The 25,198-nt window shown below is 50.6% G+C and overlaps 1 long non-coding RNA gene and 1 other non-coding gene across 2 annotated transcripts; one reads left to right on the top strand and one right to left on the bottom strand.

Moving 5' to 3' along the window:
- Window positions 1–4,583: 4,583 nt before the first annotated feature.
- Window positions 4,584–23,258, top strand: LOC118524073 (uncharacterized). The gene is made up of 3 exons (XR_004911410.2): window positions 4,584–5,366; window positions 5,970–6,050; window positions 21,664–23,258. It is a non-coding gene; the product is annotated as an uncharacterized LOC118524073 (long non-coding RNA).
- On the bottom strand, window positions 4,958–5,030 carry TRNAM-CAU (transfer RNA methionine (anticodon CAU)). Its single transcript has one exon. It is a non-coding gene; the product is annotated as a tRNA-Met (tRNA).
- Window positions 23,259–25,198: the final 1,940 nt, after the last annotated feature.

The following is a 25,198-nucleotide window of genomic DNA, read 5'->3' as shown; positions in this document are numbered from 1 at the left end:
GTTTTTTCAAAGAACAAACTCCTCGTGATGGATTGCTTAGATCCCCCTCAGGAAGGAATTTTACACCAGACTTAGGTTTTGTTTGTAAGTGTAGACCATCAACACTCCATTCCTGACCCAGGTTAAGACTCCATGAGCTGGTCTAACCATATCCCGAGGAAGGGCTCGTGCACGCTCTCTCACGTGCACTTTCTCTCTCTCTCTCTCTCTCAGCTGCTGCTTGAGGATATCTGGCTTTATTTGAGTCTTTGGAAGGCCTGATTTTCATTCTGGCATTCTGTAATATTCTGTCTGGCCCTCTCGAGGTAGAAAAAGCCCAGCTCCTGAAATCAAGCCATAGAGGCCTGCTTCCTTGTCCTTGCCCATTCTGCCTCCTCTTTGCTTGGTGTTGGCACAGCTGAGACAGCTAAAGCTGGTAGCTTAGGGTTGTCACTGGGAGGAGGCGCAAAGCCAGGGACCAAGCGTGCCATCCTGTGCACCGAGATACGGTCAGGTACCTAGTTCCTGTCGATGGATCATGAGAGAGGAATGAGCCTCGTTCCTGGACCAAGGCTAAAGGAGTAGGGGACGTCCCCTCCAGGTTCTCGGTCTCCTACCAGCTCAAGGTGAGGAGGTGGAGGCCCTGGGGCATTGCAGGGCCATGAGATGGAAGCATCCACTGGGCAAGACACAAACTTATAACAAGTGTCCACTTACAGATGAACGGACAAGCAAAATGTGATGTATCTGTAATATGCACACACACAAGGGAATGTATGATTCAGCCTTTAAAAGGAAGGAAATTCTGATACCTGCTGCAACATGGATGAACCCTGAAGACCTTGTGGGAAGTGAAAGGAGCCAGTCACAAAAGGACAAATACTGTGATTCTACTCCTACGAGGTCTTTCGATCACTCAGAGAGACAGACAGCAGAAGGGTGGTTACAGGGAGCTGAGGGAGAGAGAGAAATGGGAGGTTAGTGTTTGATGGGGACAGAGTCTCACTTTGGCAAGGTGATAAGGATTCTGGAGATGGTGGTCATGGGGACACAGCAGCGTGGGCGTACTCAATGCCACTGAGCTATACACCTCAAGGTGGTTAAGATGGTATAAGTTCTGTTATGTGTATTTTACACAATTAAACCAACAACTAGGGAATTACAAAGATCAAGTTCAGAATAGTGGTAATCTCTGGGGAGGGAGGGAGGGAGAGAAACTGGGTCGTAAAGTGACAAAAAGGGAGCTTCAACTCCATCTGCAGTGTTTATTTCTTCAAAAATAAAGTTTATCAGAATAAAAAATGAGCACCTCGGGGAGACCATCATAAAAGGGGACAGACAACCCACAGAAGGGGGGAGGATATTTGCAGATCCTATTCCTGGTAAGGGACTTCTACCCAAAATATATAAAGAATCCTTATAACTCAACAGTAAAAAGACAAGTAAACCAATTGTCCAAGGGGCAAAGGATTTGAATATACGTATCTCCAAAGAAGATACACAGATGGCCAGTAAGCACAGGAAAGGATGCTCACCATCACTGAGGAAAATGCAAATCAAATCCACAACGAAATACCACATCACACCTGCTAGGATGGCTGGAATAAAATAGACAACAGCAAGTGTTGGTAAGGATGGGGAGAAATTGGAACCCCAAATGGTGCAGCTGCTTTGAAAAACAGTTTGGTAGCTCAAAATGTTCAACCTAGAGTCAGCATGGGACCCAGCAGTCCCACTCTTAGGCACGTGTCCGAGAGAACTGAAAGAAGAAAAAAGCATGTAAGTGGGGAGGCAGTAACTAGAGTGATAAAAGAATTCCAAAATTTTTTGCTGGAAAAAAGGTAAAAGTCCTCAGGTGCTGGGCTGGCTCAGTCCACAGAGCACACCACTCTTGATCTCTTAGGGTTGTGAGTTCAAGCCCCACGTTGGGCGTAGAGATTACTTTAAAAAAAAAAAAAAGGTGAAAGTCCCAGTTAATAGTAGTCTTCATAAGTCAAGTAGTAGCATTGGAATTTCTAGATTAATTACTAAAAGAATATTAAGGGTACAGTTTCCAGATAGAGGGAAAATGCTGGCACATTGGAACATAATATTTTTTTTTAAAGATTTTATTTATTTGACAGAGAGAGACACAGTGAGAGAGGGAACCCAAGCAGGGGAAGTGGGAGAGGGAGAAGCAGCCTTCCCGCCTAGCAGGGAGCCCAATGTGGGGCTCGATCCCAGGACCCTGGGATCATGACCTCAGCTGTGGGATCATGACCTCAGCCAAAGGCAGACGCTTAACTGACTGAGCCACCCAGGTGCCCCTTAATTAACTAGAATTTAAATAAAAACAGGCAGAACAAAAATGGAAACCTTACAGGTTTGGTAGGCAGTAGATTCAGGGGCGCCTGGGTAGCTCAGTCGTTAGGCGTCTGCCTTCGGCCCAGGCCCTGATCCCAGGGTCTTGGGATCGAACCCCGCATCGGGCTCCCCGCTCAGCGGGAAGCCTGCTTCTCCCTCTCCCGCTCCCCCTGCTTGTGTTCCTTCTCTCGCTGTCTCTGTCAAATAAATAAATAAAATCTTTAAAAATAAAATAAAATGGTAGATTTAAATCTAAACATACCAATAAATTATATTAAATATAAATAGAGTAAATATTCCTATTAATCTATAGAGGTTATATGACTGGGTTAAAAATACCTCAAATATATGTGTGTTTTTTTTTTTTTTTAGATTTTATTTATTAATTTGACAGAGAGAGACACAGCGAGAAAGGGAACACAAGCAAGGGGAGTGGGAGAGGGAGAAGCAGGCTTCCCGCTGAGCAGGGAGCCTGATGCGGGGCTCGATCCCAGGACACTGGGATCATGACCTGAGCTGAAGGCAGACGCTTAACGACTGAGCCACCCAGGCGCCCTCAAATATATGTGTTTAAAAGATATATATATATTTAAAGATTTTGTCAGAGAGCACAAGCAGGGGGATCAGCAGGCTCCTCGCTGAGCAAGGAGCCCGATGCGGGACTCGATCTGAAGGGAGATGCTTAACTGACTGAGCCACACAGGTGCCCCTAAAAGAGACATTAAAACAAGGATACAGAAAGTATGAAACTCATAGAAAAAAATGCTTCTACACACTAAATCAAAGCAAGCTGATATTATATTACTATTAGACCACATGTAGTCTAAAATTAAAAGCAGTATTTGCAAAAAAGGTGAGCACTTCATAAGTGTTCAATTCCCAAGATACAAGAATTCTATGCTTTATGCATTTATTAATGTAGCCTCAAAATATATACAAATTGACAAAATAGACAAATCTATCAATAACCAACAGTTGAAACAGACAAAAAAAATAACATTTAAAAAAAGAATACAGGGGCGCCTGGGTGGCTCAGTCGTTAAGCGTCTGCCTTCAGCTCAGGTCATGATCTCAGGGTCCTGGGATCGAGCCCCACATCGGGCTCCCTGCTCCGCGGGAAGCCTGCTTCTCCCTCCCCCACTCCCCCTGCTTGTGTTCCCTCTCTCGCTGTGTCTCTCTCTCAAATAAATAAATAAAAAAAATAAAATCTTTAAAAAAAAAAAAAGAATACAGAAGATGAACATTAGTAGGAAACATAGTTCAATGCATACAACCAGTACAGAATACGTATTTTTTCCCCACATACACAAAAAGCATTTACAAAACACGACCATACACTGAGCTATACACTTCAGAGGATTTAGTTCTTATAGAATATATTCTATGACCAGGGTGCCTGGCTGGCTCGGTCGGTAGAGCATGTGATTCTTGATCTCAGGGTGTTGCGTTCAAGCCCCTCCGTGGTGTACAGCTTACTTTAAAAATTAAAAAGAAGTAAAAATATATAACGTATATAAAATAAAAAAATATATTTTATTGATGTGAAGAACAAAGGCAAAAGAAATGTAGATAAAATTAAATTTCCTTATAACTTGTAGCCCATTGACAAATACTTGAGACAGGCAGAGTAAGACGTTCCTCCAGGAATTCCCAACTGTTTTACTGTCAATGCTTTGATAGAGGGAAAAACCACCTGGGCTCGACATTCTCCAGGCCTCCAGGATCCTGTAAGTCTTCTTTAACATACGAAAAATCCTTTTGGAAACTTCCTTTGTCTTTACCTCCGCCAGCTCCAAAGTAGATCATCAATTGCTCCTCACAATCCCACTGCAGCTCTTTTTTGCCCATGAGTCCTGCTCCAGGGCTATAAAAAAAAAACTCACCTTTTTGCACCAAAAACCTCTCAAGAATTCTTTTTTGACCATTGGTTCGGGAACCCCACTTCAAACCACATCACTATGACTACAATGCAACCAATTAAGATAGAAATGAATAATAAAAACCAGAAATTTCCCTATTTTGGAAAATAAGAAATATACTTGTAAATAATAGGAAACTGAATCACAAAGTAATTGGAAGCTATTGTAAACTGAATAATCAAAACTTGCAGGGTTCAGCTGCAGCTGTGGGTAGAGCGAGGCCTCGCCAGGGCAGCGCCCCACCTCGCGGTCCTGGGCCACGTGGGGGGCCCGCGCTGCCCGCCCAGGTTGCCCCCCACTCCTCGGCCGGCTCTTGAAAGCCGGGTCTGGGATGGAGCGAGGGTACAGCCTCTGGAGACAGCCAAAAAGGACGTGGAGACACGGTCTTGCTCCGAGTAGAGAGAAGTTGGGGCAAAGGGAAGTGATCCCGAAGAAGCACTTTCGCAGATGCCGCAAAAGCAAGCGCACCACTCGGCGACGCTCGGTCCATCTCCCCGCAGTCGCGCCAACACGGCGCGTTTTCTCACTTACGGCTTTTCATTCTCGGCGGCGGGGCCGCGGTCCTTCCTCCCGCCTGCGTTCCTGCTGAGTGAGGCTCCCTGCTGCTGGGGACGTGCGTTCCTCGGTCGCGGGCGTCCCGCTACCGGGAGGGCTTCGGAGCCCCCTCGCTGCAAGTCTTTCTGCACACACCGCATTGGAGCACAGCAAAATAACCGTGCCCTCTCTGAGGCTCGAACTCAGGACCTTCAGATTATGAGACTGACGCGCTGCCCACTGCGCCAAGAGGGCCGCTGGAAGCGAGGTCTTCTTTACCAGTGAAGAGAAGTGCCTACGGCCCCTTCCGCCGCCTGAGCCGCTTCCGCGCGTCTGTCGCTCCCTGCAGCGACCCGGGGGTCCCTGCCCCGCAGCGGGCCCCACGCCGTTGGATGTACAGACACGGGGGCAAGGAGGGTCGGTCTTGGGAGAAGAGCGGTCTCCGCGGAGAGAACGCGCGCCGAGCCCCGCAGCCCCGCGCCGACCCGGCCCGAGCAGCGGCGCGCCGGGCAGGTGCACAGGCTCCGAGGGTGACCCCACCCGCGCGCTCGGGCACTCGGAAGGCGCGCGCCTGACTCGGGCGCAGGGCAGGTGAGAGGGGCCCTCCGAGCCCAGGTGTCAGTCCTGATGGCGGGGAGGTGGGAGGGAGGACAGGCTCGCGGTGCTGACCGGCGGGGACAGAGGCTGGAGGGGGCGGCACCGGCTGCGGGTGGGCGGCAGGGGGCGCCCCTGAGTATGGGGGTGGGTAGGGCCCTGGTAGCAGGCGGGGCGCGGGACGGAGTGGGATGACGGAGAGAGAGGGGCTGAGAGCTGTTTGGGGCGTGAGGTCCTGGTCCTGGATTAGGGGTGGGAGTGAGGTAGGGGAAGGGAGAGAAAATTCCAGAAGACTCTTGGGAGGTGAATTCAGTAGGAAAGCGCAGGGAAGAAACTATGGTTACCTTGGACTTGTCAGTTTATTAGACTCTCTATTTTTGTATTTTTTTTCCCAAAAATTTGCTCCCTTATTACCTATAGGGGCATCTCATCTCGAAGGGCAGAAGACTGGCGCCACTCCCCCAAGCAGGGTTTTAAATTTCATTGTAATAAGAATGTAGGGTGGATAGATGGGTGGATGGGCTGAACATACAACCCTCTCTAGGAAGGCATTCCTTCCTTATTCCTTTTTTTTTCCTCCCTCTTCCTTTATTCCTGTAGGGAAATTTCTGTTGCAGATGCCCAGAGGGATGGCTCCCAAGGAATCGTTTACCTGTCCCATTTACCTGGCGAGTATTACAGGTAAGAAGACTACGTTGGACTTGTCAGCTTCTTCACTCCCCAGCTCTTGTGGAATTCTTGCTTTCGCCACAGTAACAATATATTTTCATATCTGGTGGGACAAGCCCCTTCCCCCTCCTTGCGCCTTTAAGGGTTTTGGTGCTCCATCGGAAACAGGTTTCAGGTCATCTCTCGTACCACACAGTTCACACTGATTCCCTCTTACTTCCCTGGATTTCCAGATTGTTCTCAGTTCCCTATGTGTCAGTCTTGCCTCCTCTCTTGATGGGGTGTTCTGTGATCCAGGGACAGGATCTGGGCCACCCCTAAGTACAGCATATTCACAAGGATGGGTGGCGGGGGCTCTGGGCCCCACCCCAAGCCCTCTCTGCTGCCATCTCCTGCTCAGACTCAGAGCTGACCGGAGAGTGTGCCGTGAGCAAGGAGCACTGCATGGAGAGTCACCGGCTTGGGTTTGGTTTCCTTTCAGCCGCTACCCAGCCTTGACTTTGTGGCTTCCCCTCCCTTTCGTCCTGGGGTGGCACAAATTCTGCCCCAAGAATAGGAGGCAGAGTCTGACAGCTGGAGGGGTTTTCAGGCGCTGTCAGAGCTGTGAAGCCAGAGTTCCCTCTACCTCTCCCACCTTGAGAAGCTGCAGAGGGAAGGACACGGTTTGTTCTAGGAATCTCTCTAGATACATTTGGCGAGGTGTTCCCGCGCCCAATGTTGAGTCGTTTCTCACTGTCCTTTAGGGGACATAGCCATCAGGGCCCTGCAGTGATAAGGCCGACCCTCAGCCTCCCAGCCAGACGAGATGAACTGTCCTGCCGAACCATCTAGGGCCTTCCTGCCTTCCTCCCGTCTGCCCGCTCATCCTAATCTGCTTCCTGGGCTCCTGCACAGGGGCCTGAAACTAGCAGAGATGTTTCTCTCTCTCCGTCACTTCTTTGCAACCTTTGCTCTTCCCCTGAGATGATTTCTTTCTTTGGGGCAGAGGTTGGTTTGGAATTTTCCGGACTCCCTGCAGCAGGTACATAAGAACTAGTTTTTGCTTATTGATAGGTCCGAGAGGGGAGGGCCTGAGAGGAGAGGCCGGTGCAGCTGAGGGTGGGGGCTTATGGTGACGAGTCAGTGTCAGAGACCTCCCAGGACTTGGGTGGGCAGGGAGTGAGGAGCTGAGGGGAAAAGCAGGCACCAGGGAATGGTAAGGGGGAGGCTCTGCCTTCTCTCTCTCCCTGGGACTTTCTTACTGGCTTCTTCATTACTGAAATCATTCCCTCTTCACACTTAGCTCAGATATGATGCCTGCCGTGAGCCCCTCCCTTGATTCTTTGGTGGGTATTTGGTCCTCCCCTCTGTTCCACTCCAGCTCTCTGGGCACCACAGACTGTGTTTGAGACACCCAACACATTATCACCTCCAAGGAGACGGACAGGTTTATCTTCTCAGGTTCTGTCTCCACTGCATCCATCCCAATGCCTCTTCCGTGAATGAAAAGCCATTCTCTCTAGGTGTTCCTGGGGTCGGTGATTTCAGGGACGCGGTGAGAGGAAAAGCTGCTTTGTGTGTACTGGGCCCCTGATAGGACTTCGTTGACAGGGTCCTGGGGATTCGGCAGGAGGGCACTAGCAAAGAAAGTAGAACTCCGTTCCCCCCCAACCCCCACCCGGGGAGGGTCAGGGTCTTGAAATCCGCCAGCATGCAAAGTGAAGGAATGCCTGCAGTTTTCCGGCCCTTCCTCCAAGGGGCAGCCTTGCATTGCCTCTAACACCCAACTGCTTTGCAGTGGATGCCAAGGAGCCTTGCCTATGAGACCTGTCCTCTGGTCTCTGCTTTGACTGGCTGCGTGATCTGCAGAAAGTGTCTTCACTTCCTGGGTTTGTTTCTCCTCTATGAAGGAACAGGGTCAGTCCCTCCCAGCTTATTCTACGATACCAGCGTCCCATAAATTCCCTGGGCCGTGGCCATGCCCCCTGGGGAGGGGGGACTAAGTCCTCTGCCTTCTACCTCTCGTAATGCCCTTAGAGGACCAGGTCTTGGAGACAACGGTGCGTGGCAGCTGGAGTGAGGTGCCTCTGTTCATCTCCAGGTCGGCCATGATTGGTTGTCTTAACCTCTCTATTCCCATCAAGTGGTGATCACACCTGAATCAGCCTCGCTGGGCTTCGGCGTCCACCTAGCACGGAGAGGCAGCCGTGGTAACTGTTGCTCATCGCTGATCGTTTGAGCACTGTGAGCCCGAGGACCTTTTCTGGCTTTGCTGAGCTCCCCGACTCACTGCCTGGTGTGGAGGGTCCAGCTCTTCTCAAGGGCGCTTGCTAGGGAGCAGGAGGAGCCCCTGGAGCTGTCCCATCCCAGTCCCCTTGGTTCTGTTCCCCTGGTTTCCAAACCCGGCTGCCCATCAAAATAACTGGGGAATGCTTGCTATTCATCCACAAAAAAGTACTTATTTACAGCATTATATTCATCGTAAATTTCTAACTTATAGAGCTGGTAGGAGCTAAACTAAGAAGGTCATTCGGTAGGAGGAAAGCGTTTAGGCAGTGGTCTTTGTAGTGGTCAGTTTTTGAAAACTCCCAAACCTCAGATTGTTGTCTGCATATACCTTCTTGGGCAAAAGGAGGTTCTTAACTTGGGGAAAGTGCAGATTGCGTCTTCTCAGTAGGTCTTGGGGAACTAACTGTATGTGGGATCCTGGGCTGGGGGAGGGGGGCCCAGGCGGTCCTCCTGGGTGGGGCTGTGCTGGAGCTCCCTGGTGGAGTGGGCATCTTTGTTTTGGGATGATCATGGAAATCATAGAGATGACAGGTGGCCTGTGACATCCACTCTTTCGAGGAGAAGGATTTCTTGTTGGTGGGACCCCAGCTGGGTGAGCGAGGAGGCCTGCCATCCACTTGACACCCCAGATGACTCCTAGGAACTGATTTTGAGGCTTCCGGCTCACATGGAGCACCTTCAGCAGGAAGAATAAGACCCCACAGGTTGGCTTCTTGTTGGTGCCGGGAGCCAGATTTCACCTGTGTTGATGGTTGGGCCAGAGGAACTCTCCTCTGGCCTTTGAGGGTGTCTTTTAGGAAGTTTCTGGTGACTTCTTCCTGGAGTTGTTTTGAGGGGCGTGGTTTGTTGATAGTAAGGTTCATATGAAAAATAAACCTGCTAGAATATCCAGGGAAAACATTGAAACGTTGGAAAGGTGGAGGGTCCATTAGTGTTTGCTCACCAGACATTAAAACAAACCATTAGCGTCTGTAATTAAAGCGGTATGGCCGTGGCACATGAATAGACAGACCAGTGGAATAGAACAGAAAGTGCAGAAATAAACCTAAGTACAAATGGACATTTAGTGTGTGATAAAGGTGGCATCTCGAATCTCAGAAGCAATGATAGACTTTTTAATAAATGGTGCTGGGAAACTGGGCAGTCATTTCAAGAGAGAGAATTAAATTCATAGCTCACATTGTATAGAAGAATACACTCAAATGGATCATGAATTTAGATGTAAAAAATGAAACCATGTAAGTACTAGTGGGGTAAAAAAAAAAAGCATGGGTAAATTCCACTTAAGCTCCATATAAGGAAAGGATTTCAAACCGTGACTCTGAATCCAGAGGCAGTTGAACGAACCATTGGCAAATTGGACGTGGCAAAAAACACCATAAAGTCAAGACAATTAAAAAATTGGGAGAAAATACTCGCAACACCCAAAACTAAGGGCTTCGCCGCAAGGATGAAGAGTTTAAGATCCCTAATACGTAGAGAACTCTTAAAAATTAAGGGACAGAGGATGAGATTCTCCAAAAGAAAAACGGGAAAAGACTTGGACAGACAATTCGCACACACACCCAAAGACAGCGGTCCTCAAACATATGAGAACGTGTACAAGCGCACTCGCAGCCAGAGATCCGTCAGCTCAAACAGCTGAGTGCCGGGTGGTGACCTGGATTGGCTCCTGGAACGTGGAAAGGACATTAATGAGCAATTGGCAAAATCTGAGTGAAGTCTGCGGATTAGTTAACATCTCCACGTGCATGTCCTCGTTTTGATCCTGGCGCTCACCGTTACCTAAGTGCTAACATCTGGAGAAGCTGGGTGAAGGGTATGTGGGAGCTTGATTATTAAGTCTGAAAATGAAAAGTTTTAAAAATTAAAAACAAATGGATAAAAGTGAAAGCCCTCTGCCCTCCTTCCAGAGATTGTCATTCGGTGACTCTTAGAAAGGGGGCTAAGGGTTGTATTTTTAACAAACTCCCTGGGCGCTTCTAGTGTTCAGGTGCAGATCGCCCTGGACCAGGTGAGCTTTAACACCAGTTTTATTCATTGGCTCCAGAAATGTTTGAGTGACTCGTCAACACTCAAAACAGAATAAACAAATAGATCAATAAAACACCAACACTGCAGGTGTGATGGCTGCACGAGGAGGAGCATAGACCTGGGCAATTTCATGTTTCTCTGTCAGAAAATACATATAATTAACATTTTTTAAAAAAATCAAAGGCTCTCTATCAATCAAACACTTTCTGCTTTAACTAAATCCCCAAATTCATTTACTCAAAATATATCGATGGTTTTATGTGCCAGGCCGATCAGTTTCATGGGGATGAAAAATGGAAGAAGAGCCAGTTCCTGTCCTCAAGGAGTTTGTGGTTCACTGGCTGAGACGCACCCTGGGAACTAACTCTAACAGACGCCAGAGTGTGGTCAAGACCCAGGGGGGCTTGGATTTGACCTGAACCTGCCGGGGGCTGCAGGTGGGCGGTTGGTCAGTTGGAATGTGGGGAAAGGGGACAATCTGAGAGGCAGTTGGGGGGGGGTGGTTCCAAGCAGAGAGGACAGTTGGGGGAATGAGAAGGCTGCTGGAGAGGGATGGGTCAAGGGGACAGCTTCGGGTCTCGGAGGACTGGATGAAAGGTAGTGCTGTGAGCCAAAATAGGGGAGCTGGGAGGGCTCACTGGTTGAGATAGGCGAGTCCTTCATTACCATGCTTGGGTCTGTGAGTGGTTCCTGAGGACAGGTTGCTGCTCCCCAGGACCCCACATCGGGGGCAGGAGACCAGCACGGCCACCTGAACTAGCCTTCTGGAGAGAGTGAACCCCGTGCTCTTGGGGAGGTGCCTGAGGCTGAGGCTGGAGGAAAGGCTCAGGCGCTTGGAGCTGGTCGGGCTTCAGGGGAAGACAGCCATCTGTATGCATATAATACACTGGCCTTTGGAACTGTGGGTCTGTTGATCAAAGGAACAGACGGAGGCTCAAAATGAAGTGAGACTGGCCCCCACAGCTGCCAGGGGAGGGGTTATGGAGCGAGAAGGCATGGTTTGAGGGTCCTGGATGGGGAGCCCTGTGCACACGGGCCTAGGAGAGGGGTGTTTGATCCAGTAACACCCCCCTCCCCCGTTCAGACCTCTATTGTGTGCATGTGGGAGCTCTGTCCTTGAGTTTGCTCACCTTTAAATTGGGAAGGAACAGAACGTATCTTGAAAGCAGGGTGGTAGGGTTAAATGGCTCATATATGTACAGTGATTTCAGGTATGTGCACTACTCACAAATGCTACCGTTTAATTAGGGGGCAAGAGGAGACTGAAGGAGCAAGTCAAGGGGCTGCAGAGGCTTCCCAAGCCCTGGAAAGAGCGGGTTTTAGGAAGTAGAATGGAGTCGTCATGATTTCAAGCGGCTGCCAGACGCCAGGTAGGGAAGGTGTATTAGCACAGACAGTCCTCACTGTAACCTTATGAGGGGTTTTCATCATCCCCACTCTATGCTGAACAGGCTTAAGGTACAAGAGTATGACTTAAATTTTCTGTTTTGATCTGGACCTTGAGTATTAAACGGCCCTTGAGTTGAATGCTGGCCTCCTATGGAGATGGTCGTTTGCAGGACACCTTCAAGGGCCGAGGCTCTGCTAAATGTGGGTGACCTCAAGCTGTCCCCACCCTCCCTGGCTGGAGTGCAGGTTGGTCATAGCCGCTGGGAATCTTTATGTCCCTTTCCTGCTTCCAACCTTCCAGCTGCCTCTTGGGAAGTACTCGTTGGGACCTCCCACCGACTCATCCTGAGCCTTCCTGCTCCAAGTCTTTGCTCCTGACTCTGCCTCTCCATGCAAATCCTGCCACTATTGCCCATAGGGACCACATCCCTTCCTCACCACTTCCTCTGGCCTTAAAAGGGCCCAGGTGAACTTGATCCTTGCTCTGAACTTGTAGAGAAACTTGCCTCAGCATGACTCCTTTATACTTTTCCTGCTTCCCTGGGATGATTTCTCTTTCTTAGGGCCAAAGGATGGTTTAGACTTTGCTGAATCCCCTGTGTAGTATCTCCCAGGTATTGAATTCTCAAATGTCCAGATTGTGGACAGGCTTGTGCAGGATTCAGGAAACCCAAGTGTTCATCAGCAGGGCCGAGGTAAGAGGGCTGGGAGAGTCCTAGGGATCCCACCAGACATGGACCTGGCCAGAGAGGCCAGCCTGGAGAGATGGGTAGATTCTTGAGGTGGACAGCCACTGTGACCCATGGTGTTAGGAGGGACAGAAGGAGGGAGGAAGAAGAAGCAGTTGGGACAAGGGATGAGTGAGGAGGGGCGTTGGCTGTGTCTGTCCCTGCCCCCAGAGATGCCTTTCCATGTTCTGTCTCCCTCTGTTTTCCTCTTGAGAGCTCACATGTCTGCCACTAGAACCGCCACCCCCATCCATTTGCTTGGTACTTGGTCCCCCATCCCACTGCAGTCACCTCATCAAATCTTTGCTTCACTGTTTCCTTGGTTATCTGCCTCACTCTGGAAACTCCACGGGGCCTGGGACAGTGGCTCTTCATTTCTGGTTCTTAACGTACCAGACCCAGTGGCTGGGCTGCCGAAAGCCACCAATATGTGATGCTGACCGGACACATTCGGGGATGCAGCAAGGGAGAGAAAGGAAATGATGGTGGGCATGAGTTTCCCATTAACAGGGATCCTGGCGGTTCCTCCGGGGTTGTCTAGAGCTAAAGGAGAAACTCCCCAGGAGGGGTATGCGCTGAACCCGACCCTCAACTTTCCTGGGCAGGGACCCTAAGAAATTTGAGAGGCAGACCCGAGGTTTGGGTTGCTTAGCAGTTAGACAGCAGGGGGCGCTCTGGCCCCACCTAGATCCCTACCTCTGGTGTCCTAGTCCTCTCCCTCTTGACTGGAAATGCTGACCCCAGCGGCAGGATGCCCACAAGGGAAATTGCAGCAGCTCTGAGCCTAGGGCAGTTGGCTGGCTCCTCCTTGTGGGGCCGAGCATGGGGAAAGAGACCCTCGTCTTCACAGCCTGTTCTCTGGGATGAAAAGTAAGAAGGTTCTGGTGATGTCACCAGCTCGCAACTACACTAAGGCCTGGGGCCCAGAGTGCAGGTCTAGTCCCTGCCCTCCCTACCCTGACACTGACTGTGTGCTCTCGACACACTCACTTCCCCTCTCTGGGCCTCTTTCTTCTTCTCCATCAAATGGCAGGGTGCATACCTTCTAGCCTGTTTGAGGATGCAGAGCACCCCCAGGTCATCCTGGGCTGTGGTGCTGCTATGTGGACCATCTCCATGCTTCATGGCCTCAGACATTGCCCTTAGGGGACCAGAGTCCAGAAAACCCACCTTCTCCTGCTGTGGAGACTGGTCCTGCACTGGGCGTTTCCCAGCCCCTTCCCAAAAGCCACTCAGGCACAACTAGGGGGACAAGCAAGCCAGTCAAGGAACGGAGCTGGGGGGTGGAGGAGCGCCAGGCGGGGCCAGATGTGGGCCGTATTGCCCATATGGCAGATGGGTAACGTCTGTCAAACCGGGGTGGCTGTTATTTTCTGAAACAAAGATTTTCAATTTGAACACGCCTATTTACAAACTATCAGAAAAATGTGCCTGTGAAGACAGTTTGCTCGAATGCAGTCTCCTGCTTGTCACAGGCCTCCGGGGATGCGAAGGCGCCACGCTGGGTGGCTTTCCACAGGAAGCCGGTGGTGAGACTGAAGAGTCGTTGGCCGGAAATGAGGACAGAGGACGAGTCCTGGGGCCCAGATGTCTGAGCCCGGGCATCGGTCTCAGCTGGAGGAGGAGAGTCCGCTCGGTCCCTCACCACAGCTGGCCCGCCGGCGCCCCCGGCCACCTCTTGCCATGGAACAAAAGCAGAGACAGACTCAGGGGACCAAGGAGAGGTTTAATGGAGGAAGAATGAGGGACTCCCCGTTACTCATTATTTCCCAGATGCCGGCTGGCTGCAGGGGCCTGTGAGGAGCTCAGAGAGGGGCCTGGCGGAAGCCTGGGTGGGCAGCTCGGGTGACACAGGTGATGCACGGGCGATGTGCCTTGGCGCTGACTTGCTGGCTCCGTGAATCGGCCGCCGGGGTGGCGGGTGGCGGGTGGCGTTCACAGGTGGGCGCGCTCGGAGATGAGAAGCGCTGACGCAGACCGCGGCTCCCTGCCCAGTCCTGCCCCTCGGGGAGGCCGGGGAGGCGACGCAGGGGCCCTCTCCCCACCCACGCGGCCGCCCTGGGAGGGCGCTGCCTCTGCTCCAGGCTGGGTGTCCCACGGAGGGCGCTGTCGCAGGGCTGGCCAGCGAGTGGAGGGCGGCTCGGGAGCAGGAACCCCACGGAAAGCCAGGCTGGAGTCGGAGTGCCCTGCATTTCCCGGGATCCTGAACCTGCAGTGCCCGGGCCTCACCTGCAGCTCTGCCACTCCCTGGCTGTGTCCCCTTGGAAGAGTTACCTAACCCTCTCTGTGCCCCAGGGTCGTCCTCTGTCACATGGTCACAGAACAGTCCAGACCCGGTTACCCGGCCGTGAGGTCTAAATGAGGTAATACGGGCCACAGGTTCTTTGGAGCAGGATTTCTTCTACTTAGAAGGATAAAAAAAAAAAAAAAAAAAAAAAGGGAATACTCCCTAATTAGGAAGAGTTCTGACCTCAATATCTTTGGGTGCCTGATATTGGGGGGGTTGTGGAAGGACATCAGGGGTTGAATGGCATCAGAGACTGGTGAACCACCCGCTCCAAGACCGCAAAGCCTTGTGTCTGTGTGTATGTGCATAAGTCACTTGTCCCCCCAAGCACCGGGTCTGCATACTAAGATGCCGGCGGGGGGTGGGGTGGGGGTCGTGACAAGATTGGACGCCTCGGGGGTTTCAAGTGTCTTTATTCGAGACCAGCGTTTCTCAGCCTCGGTGCTATTGACATTTGGGTCCGGATGACTCTGTCGTGGGGGGCCGTCCTGTGCATTGTAGGATGATTAGCAGCATCTGTAGCTCTTCGCCACGAGGTGCTAGTTGTGACAATGAAAAATGTCTCCAGATATTGCTAAATGTCTTCGGGGCGGGGGGACAGGTTGCCTCTGGTGGAGAGCTCCTGCTTTGTACAGTTCTCTACGCAGCAAGCCTTCCGTAAGGGGCCATTATTTGCTGTCCTGAAATTTATAGCAAAGTTACTTTTCTGAGCCTCCGTTTGTCTGCCTCCTTCTGTGCACAGTCTGGAGGGTCCAGTGAAATCCTGGCAAAGGGTTTTTCAGCGTTGGTGGACCATAGGCATTCCAAACCTCAGCCCTGTTTGATATAAATTACTGGTTCCTTAACCTGGCTGGGCAGCTGGGTCAATTGGAACTTCATTTTTATTGTATTTCTTTTTCACTCAAACCTAAAAGGCTTTTAGAGCATTAAATGCAACATAAATCACTCAGTCCTTTACTATTTAAACCTGAGCTGCAATGAAAATTAAATAGTTAATTCTGTGGAGAACAAGATCTTGAGGTAATCTTCTTTTGTGGTGAATACATTTTTTTTTTTTTTAAAACCACAGACCTCAAATTGGTAGTTCTTCATTCAGGGGAAAGGGCAGAGAAGGGTTTTGAGGAGATGACCCAGTAGGAAACAGATGTGAAAGAACAATCGGAAGCATTGGGGGTCCCCACTATTTAGGAAGTGGTCTAAGAGTTCCTGACTCTGGGCGCCCTCGTGCTGGGGCATCCTGCATATGATGAGGGTCTTTGACTCCCCGCCTTTCAAATGATTAATCTTCCTCCATAGATGTAGAAGGTTCAGCTCTCCTCTTGCTTAACTCCTTGTGTGTCTGCTCTAACATCTCCCCAGGATTTCCCCTGTCGCTGCCCAGGAGTGAGAATGTTCTTTCAGGCTTTCGCAGCTTTTTTCCTGAATGCTCGTGGAGCTTGCTGTGGGGCAGTCCTTCAGTCGTGGGTTTGCCAGCACGATCGATGGTCCCTTGTTGTTGGGACCGGGATGCCTGGGAGCAGACAGCAGAAGCAAGCTTTGGAAATGCTGGGGTGGCAGCCACGAGCACCTCTGGGTGATGGATTGTCTTAAACGAAGCGGCTGGTGTTTGCCCCGTGGGATCTGGGGGTCTTGTCAGTAATGCCCAGTGTCAGAGCAGTGTGGCGTCCAGCTCGCGGAGGTGCGTGTCAGTAGCATTGAGTGTGGTCATTTGAGTCCCCTTTGTATTCGATGGCCTGGACTGTCATCTGCACGGCTGGTCCCATGGGCGCGATGATTAGGATTCCAGCTAGCACCACACCATGGCTGCGCCATGACAGATGTTACCTGCACCGAGACGTCTAGGGTCCGGTAAGGTGTGTGCACCCCGGCAAGGACGCTGGCTGCTTGAGAGGCGTCAAGCCGGCTCCCTGCAGGGCGAATGTGGCTATTATCCTGGGGTTTCTCAAGAACGCGCTTGGATGCTGCACCATGTGGACCAAGTTGATGTTGGGGGTCATCCTAGACGTGAGCTATTGGAGATTGTGTTTCCCACATGGGCGTGGCAGCCACGGGGCGGGGATATCAGGGATGAAGTTAGTTGCAAATGGGCCCCTCTGAGAATAAGTCTCTTCCAGCCAGGCAAACTGCCCCAAGGATTGTGGTGCAAATCGCCCTAACAGCGTGGAGTCCCCTCACTTGCTGTGTAGACAGTAGAGCTGATGCTGGAGTGTGTCTGGTCTCCACGGGTGGGGCTGCAATCTCTGAGCTCTCGTTTAGAAGAGCCAGGGAGGATGGGTGGGGGAGGCGATGAGTGGGTTGGCCCTGGATTGGCCATCTTTGTGGGCACCGAGTTGCGTCCTCTTTGACACGTGGCACAGTGGTTCTCCTGCACTTAACCTGCCGAAGGGAAGGGTTTCAGCAAAGCAGAGACACGACGTCAGGAGCTGAGACCTCAGACGAGCCTAGGACAAGCTGTGAGGGCTTCCTCAGCAGGCATGGACCTAGTGGAGGCTAAGCTCCTCCAGTGAACGATGAGGAGCATCTTACAGTTTGGTTCATTGTTGGCACTGGGAGGAAACAGTTTGAGTGATGGTCTTTATAATGGTCAGACCGTTTTTTAAACCCCCAAACCTCAGATTGTTGTTTGCATGCACCCTCTTGGGCAAAAGGAAGTTCTTACTTGGGGAAGGTGCAGATTGTGTTTTCTCAGTAGGTCTAAGGAGAACCATAGGTAGAAGGACAGGAAGTCCTTCTGGGTGGGGTGGTGATCTCCCCAGAGGACTGGGCATCTCTGTCTTGGAAGTGGTGGAAATGATGGGAACGACAGGCGGCCTGTGACATCCAGCTATTTAAAGGAGAAGGATTTCTTGCCTCTATTGGTGGGACCCCAGCTGGGCCAGCGAGGAGGGCTGCCAGGCACTCGAGGCCTCAGATGACCCCTAGGAATTGGTGTTGAGGCTCCAGCTTGGACTCCTTGAGCAAGAAGACCCCACGGGTTGGCTTATTATTGATGCTGGGAGCCAGATCCCACCTGTGACGGTGGCTGGGCCAGAGGGGCTCTCTGGTCGTTGAGGGTGCCTTCCAGGAAGTTTCTGGTGACTGCTTACTTCTTGGAGCTGTTTTGAGGGACACCGTTTGTTGAAGCTCTCTTGCTATCTTGGTGTGTTTGTCTGAAAACATATTTCAGATTGGCAGCCCCCGCCCCCCATCTCTGTGGCAAGAGCTCTTCTAACGTCCTGTGCCGTGAACGAGAGTTCATGGCTTTCCTGTTTAAAATACAACTGTAAATTTTATAGGACCTTTCTTGTTGTTGGCTTTCTTTTTTCTTTAGTTTTTTCTCCAGGGCCTGGACTTCCTGCTGGTTCATTTTCCCTTCCTCAGGCAGCTTCTGCTCTTTTCCCTTCCTGCTTGACTGGCTGTGCATGAGCGTGACGTGTTGCCCGTGGCCTTCATTAGGGCCTGCGTGGTGTTGCCTTCATGCCCCGAGTGGGCATCGACCCGGTATGGGGAGCCCCTGCCTCCTTCGTTGCTTCGTGCCCTCTTCCAGCTCTGGCGGCTGGCCGCGGGCTCCCGTGCGGGACTGGAAGGCTGCATCTTTTTCAAACCACTCTCTTTCTTCCCGACTCTGTGTTGCAGAGCCACGACCTGCTGCTGGCGGCCTCCTGAGGCTTGTGTGATGTTGTTCTCGATTTTTGGGTAGTGTTTGAGCCATACATACACTTTCCTTGTTCTTCCTGCTACGGCCCAGTAATGCTTCCCCTCTCCTGGTGGAAGACAAAGAGGCTGCCCCTTTCCAGCCAGGGTGGACGGTATTTTTGTCTTGGGACGATCATGATCTGACAGGATCATCAGACTTTGTATTTTCTCATCCTGGGATTCAACTGTTTTCTGACTTGTGGCACACTGGATGCCGGCGGAGGTGGGGGGTGCTGTGAGCCTCTGTAAATGGCCTGAGGAAGTGGGGGTGTTTATAGCCGTGGACTCCTGTCCAGTCTCCTTGGCGGAGGGATGCGGTGCAGGGGTCAACTCTCCGGAACTTTTGTAGCCTCCTCACATTTTGGAGTCAATTTCTTTTGCGTGTGGCTCTTCAGCTTCTTACCAGTTAATCCAGCTGTGGCTTCAGCTGGGTCATCTTTGATGAAATATCCTGTCTTCTGAGGAGTGTCTCCTGACTTCAGTGATTTTTCACGAAACCAGAGGCTGAAGAAGAAGTGTCCCCGGAAAGGGAGTCACGAGCAGCAGCTCCCCTTCTCAGGACTTAGAGAGGCCACCTTTGGAGTGGGACAAAGACTCTGTCTTCTAGGCTGTGCACCCCTTCAGCTTCTCCTTTCTGGGTGCTGACAGTAACCCCTGGGGGGCGTGCTGCCCTCTCCCCACGCTGCCCCAAAGCCGGGGTGAGGCTGCTTGGGCTTTTGTGATTTGGAGCATGGTTTTGTTGTTGGGAAGAACAACTCTTCAAAACTTCACTTTGGTTTTTAAAATTACCAGTAGGAAACCTTGCTTTTCCTTTAACCCTTTAAGTTCTGTTTGCAATTTCTGCTCTAACAAATTTTAGTGATCCCTTTTAAGGGGGAAGTTGGTGAGATTCTGGGTCCTGTTTGGAGCAGTTAGTGGTGAGAGCCCATCTGCTGCTCATGGCAGGACGATGGGTCACTGACCCGCTGACCAAGACTGGGCGTTGCTGCTGGCCTGTCCTGTTGCGCCCTGGGCTGGTGGTTAGCAGCTCAGTGGTCCCTCCACGTCCCAGAGGGGTGGGTGGGTGGGGGGGCTCGCTTTAGGGACTTGCCACCTCTGCTTGATTTAATGCTCTGCTGTCATTGTCTCGAAATTCTTCGTAATTTTTGGAAGAAGGAGGCCAGGTGTTTTCTTTTAGCACTGGGCGCTACAAATCACTGACCTTGTTAGTCCTGAAGAGGGGCAGTTCCAGACTGGAGTGTGTCCTTGGAATACTGATGAGGGCAGTGGGGAAGGGGACAGCTCACTGAGGGAGTTGTGGAAAGAGACTGGGGTTGAGGAGCGGGGGTAGAGGGTGGATGCAGACGGGAAGGGAAGGAGCCGGCTTAAAATCAATGGGATGAGGACGATGAGATTAGGCATTTTGTATGGGACTCAAGGCCAGAACATCCGTGGGATTGTTGGCCATCTCATCAGACTGGGAGCCCCGGGCAGGTGAGGATGGGTGTGCTTTGGTTCTTCGCTCTATGACCCCCAGCGTGGGTGCAACACAACTCACAGCCCTGTAGTTAACGCTCCAAGGAATAGTTGTCAGACGATGACAGACCTCATAACCCAGCCGAGTGACAGTGGAATGTGCTTCTTTGGCAAGTGGCGAGTTTCCTCCTGGTCAGGGCACTGGTTAAGCAGAAACCAGTTCCTCATCTGATGTTGATCGTTGATGGTTTTCTTGGTTGTTTTAACATGTTGGAGCATGCAGCCTTTGGTACGTACCTGTCCGTGGCCCTGAACTCGTGGATTACTCTGTGCCTTTTGAAGAACTTTGTTCTTCCAACCTCTGGCCCTCCAGTCAGGATTCTTTGTGTCTCTGCTGGGTTCCTTTTTCCTAATACCCACCACCCCTCCAACTGGGCACCATGGCACTCTAACTCATGCACCTTAAAATTGTCAACTTAACTGATGACAGAGGCTTCCAGCACGTGCTTCCCTGCAACTGAGCGAACCTTTGGTCACCAGAGAGGTGGTCTGAACATAGTAAAGATGCTCGCATGGCCTCTGAGCTCTCTACCTACCTCGACCTGCCTTCCCTGTCCTGGGAGCTGCTCCCTCCCAGGCCATGAATATGGATGCTTCCCTGCTCCTTACCGTGCCTGGATTTGCTAGAAAAAGTCCTCCTGGTGAGGCATCTCCAGGAAGGAGTTGGTGCTGGGAGCCTATGAGAGGGTCTGTGGGTGGTGCCCGCTCCATCCTGGGCAGCTGCAGCTGGGTGGGGGAGTCCACAGGTACTTTTTTTTGGGTTGGGGGGGGCTTGGGATCCCCCCTCCCCTGTGCAGAGGGTGAGTTTAAGCACACTTCTCAGTTCCTGGCGGGTCATTATCAATGGTCTATGCGGGGTCCCTCTCTTGGTATTGCAATCCCTTTGGACGAGATTTCCCATGGCCATTCTTCTCCCTCGGAGACAGTCATTTGGAATGCTCAATGGGTGTCTTTTTTTTTTTTTTTTAATGCTGTAACAAAACATTATTGCTGTCTTGTGTATAAGCATTTCTAATTCACGTAGATGGTATTGTTATGCCATTTCTTATTCTGTTTCCTTCCTCCTTCAGCACTATGTTTTAAGATGCGATCTTCCCCTCTTCTTAAAACCTATTGAGATTACCCAAAGAGCTTTTGTTTATGTGGGTTAAAACTATCGATACTTGCCACATTAGAAATCGAAACAGACGTTTACGAATATTTTTTGATTCATTTGCAAACAGAGATGGTGAACACATTGCCAGTTAAGATAAATAATATTTTAGCATTATTATGAAAATAGTTTTGACCCTGCAGACTCCCTGCCCTGTAGTAAGGTGTCAGTTTGTTCCAGAATGCGAAAGGATACATGAAGGATTAAGTTTGGAAAGTGAATTTTATTTGTATTGCTTTATAAAACCTGCATCTGAAGAGAAACTGAAATATATTGTATTTTAGCAAAGTTTGCTCAGGTTTGATGGGCTTGCCTCCTTGGCTTACTGATCATTGCCTGCAGTATGGAAGGTTATTCTAGATAGCAGAGACTCTGTATCTTACCAGAACACTTTTTGGTGCTTTATGTTGAATTTGTCCCGTCCTAGAATAGGTGATTTTAAAACACAACAAACACTCATCCCTTATGAACAGGCCATATGTATATATGTATATGTATATAAACAGGCATTTCCTGTTTATTTTACTTATTTTATAATCCATACCTGCATAGGCTTTTTTTTTTTTTTTTTTTTAGGAAAACGAAGAGGATATTCACCTATGGGTCAGTGGTTTTTAGTGTATTATTAGGTTGTGCAACCATCCCACTACCTAATTCTGCCTGATTCCAGATAGAATTAATTCCTAATTAATGAATTCCTCATTGATAAGGCCCTAATTAATCCCCAGTTCCTACTTTGGAACTAACGGTTGCTCCCCATCTCGGTACCCCTGCCACTAGCCCCGGCAACCATTACTCTACCTCCGGTCTCAAGGACTTGGTCATGCACATTCGGTGTACATGCAGTCGCCCAGGATGTGGCCTTTCCTGTCTGGCCTCTTTTACGTAGCGTCACGTTTTTGGGGTTCATCCATGTTGTAGCACGTGTCAGCACTTCATTGCATTTTATGGGCGACTAATCAGTAATCCCATTGTATGGATGTGCTGTACTTTGTTGATCCGTCGGGTTGATGGACATTAGACTTGCTTCCACTCTTTGGCTATTATGAATAATGCTGCTGTGAACACAGCTGTGTGTGTGCAAGGTCTTATGGGGACAGATGTCTTCTAAATAGCCCCAGGTCCATTTACTTTTAACAGTTGGCACTTCATGACCTGGGTAACCAACGGGTTGTTTCTCAGGTACCCATGATCATATGTTAATCAGGTGTCCAAATCTCTTCTGACAACTCTTTAGGTGTCTGCCTTCCCAAATAATTTAATAAATAGAGGGGAAAAAACATGAAAGGGAACTTTCTAGGATATCTTTTACACTTACAGTGATCTTTGAGGTGTCCCAGAGGGGCCCTAGAAAATCACAAAGATCTGGGTTTACTCCTTATTAAAAGAGGGATGCTAGAAATAATTAGGCTGGTTTGATGTGTTAACTGTTGTAAGATTTGCATGAGAGGAGTTGTCAGATCAGAAGACATGTTCACCTACCTGAAGTTAAGCTTATATGGATGAAATGTGAATATATTTTAGAAGAATTTGTGTGTGTGTGTGTGTGTGTGTGTGAGTGCGAGGGGAAGTCCCTGGAGATTTGTCAGTGCACTCACTGCCCACATGTGTGTACCCTAGGGGAAATGCCCATCTAAAGTCTTAGGAAATAGTTCTGTACCATCCCCGCATAGAGACCTGTCCGTTCCTCCACTCTGGTGATACTGGTGAGAGTAACGGACCAACCACAGCTACGCAGGCTTCGTCATCGTGTGGGTATTCTGTGTCAAGCTTTCCTGGGAGGCTCTGCTCTAAGCCCCAGCCTGCAGTGTGTGTGTGTGTGTGTGTGTGTGTGTGTGTGTGTGTGTGAGAGAGTGACAGAGGATGGTCCTACAGTCTCATGAAGAATGACTGTACCAGGTACTTGCAACCATCACGCCTGTAAAGAATAGACTCTTGGGTGCGGGCTTCTGAGCAGACGTCACTTGAGCACCTCTCAGACTAGCCCTGTGGTCTGCGTCCGGATTTCCAGGACTCTCTCCGTTCTAGGAGCAAGACAGCGTCATGAAAGCTGACTGCTAATCCAAGATCCAGTGGAACAAGAATGATTACATAGGACTGCATGAAATGATGGGGGAATTTTATTTTGGTTCTGTGTTTAAACTAATAATGTTTTATTGCTCTATTTTCTGGTTCTATGGGGAAGCCTTTTCTCTTCTTTGGGCTCCCATGTAATCCACACAATTTAGTAGACTCTGCTTTTGGAAACAGAAATAAGGCATTTAAAAATGATACTTGGTTTCCACTGGTGTGTAATGGTATTTCATTTCACTAATGGCTAATGATGTCAGTCTTCTCTTTGCTTTCAAATAGGCTCCATGCCCAGCGTGGAGCCCGGCACGGAGCTTGAACTCACGACCCTGAGATCAAGACCTGAGCTGAGATCAAGAGTCGGACGCTTAACCGACTGAGCCACCCAGGCGCCCCAATGATGTCAATCTTTTATGTGTTTGTTTGCTGTTCATACACACTTTTCAGTGTCTTCCTGCCTCTGCCAGGGGATCAGTGTGGGTGCTCAGCTCCTCAGCCATGGCAGACAGACTTGTCCCCTTGAGGTGTCTGCCAGGTTTGGGGGACTCCCACTCCCTCAGGAGGGGGCAGTGCACCTGTCGGGCACCTTCTCTGAAAACAGTAGGACTGCCCAAATTTGGAACCCTCTGAGTCCCTGAGAGTCCTGGGGCAGCCACGGAACTGCCAGCCGGGGGTAGAGGAAGCCTCTGGTACTTTGGCCCTGGCACCCGCGGTAGCTATGACCCCACAGCCGTCATTTGGTAATACTGTGGTGCCGGGCAGTGTGCTGAGAGTGTGTGTGCAACGAGGATCACCCCACGCCGCCCAGAAACGCTGCGGAAGAGAGGATCTTAGCCACATTTCATTGTGTGATGCGAAAACATTACTGAGTGCGTGGCCTGAGGCTCTGCCATGCGCTCATCTGCTGTCGCTGCTGCAGCCAGTTACCACGGACTTGCTGCCCTAAAACAACACACAGTTATCATCTTAACAGCTCTGGGTGCCAGAAGTCCAAAATGGGCTAACATCGGAGTATCAGGGGCTTCTGCAGGCTCCAAGGGAGAATGTTTTCCCGCTTCGCCGACTTTCTAGATGCCTCCTGCTTCCATCTTGAAAGGTAGCCGTGGCTGGCTGAGCCTTTCGCACAGTGCATCACTTGATCTCTGCCTCCCTCTTTCCCATCGAAGGACCCTTGGGATTACTTGGGGCATGGGGGTAATCTCCCTAAAGTCAGCTGATTAGCAATCTTAATTCCTTCTAGGACCTTAATTCCCCTTTGCCCGGTAAGAGAACGTATTGACTACATCCTGACGTCTTTGGGGGGCCCATAATCCTGGGGAGTGTTGGGATACTGGGTGGGGAAGCTGGGAGGAACGGGGTCCCGGGGTATGTGGGTGGAGCAGGCAGGGGCAGGACCTGTGCAGGGGGCGCATCTTGCCGCCCTCAGGGACTCCCCCCTCTGGCTGGAGGAGCAGCTGAACGCATACCAGGTCAGGTGCTCATGGTGCCATGGTGGGGAAATGCTGCCAGGGAGGAGCTATGGGGTGAGGGGGTGCAGTGGGCTACAGTTTAATCAGGGTGGGCCTCACTGAGGAGGTTCTTCATCTGAAAATAGGATCCATCCCATAGGATTGCTGCGGCATTAAATGAGGTAATGTCAAAAATGCATCCTGTAGACAGTGAATGATCATATTTTTTAAAAAGTTATCTATTCAAGAATCTCAGCTCTGTGGATGCATGGGCCAGGCTGGCCCTCTGCCATGAGGCATCGGATGAGAGGTGGGGTTAATTACATTTTGAGGAGGAGAGGTTAAATTGGAGGTGGTCTAGAGCTCCTGGTTGGAGGTGCCCCCTGCTTGGAGGACATCACCTGGTCCCACTGTTGCCACACCCAGCTGCTCTCCCTACTAGAGGGAATGTGGATCCGGTCTGTGGGATCCATACGCTGGCTCCGCCCCACACTGGCCGTGAGATGTGGGGTTCTTCCTTAACCTCTTCAACCTTGAGTTTCCTTGTCTGTGCAGTGGAGGCGGTCACAGCACCGCTCCAAGGAGTGAGGGAT

This window comes from Halichoerus grypus, chromosome 15, assembly GCF_964656455.1.
Source record: "Halichoerus grypus chromosome 15, mHalGry1.hap1.1, whole genome shotgun sequence".
NCBI classification, from domain to species: Eukaryota; Metazoa; Chordata; class Mammalia; order Carnivora; family Phocidae; genus Halichoerus; species Halichoerus grypus.
Note: the sequence above shows the minus strand (reverse complement) of the source record. Positions and strands in the feature narration are given on the sequence as shown.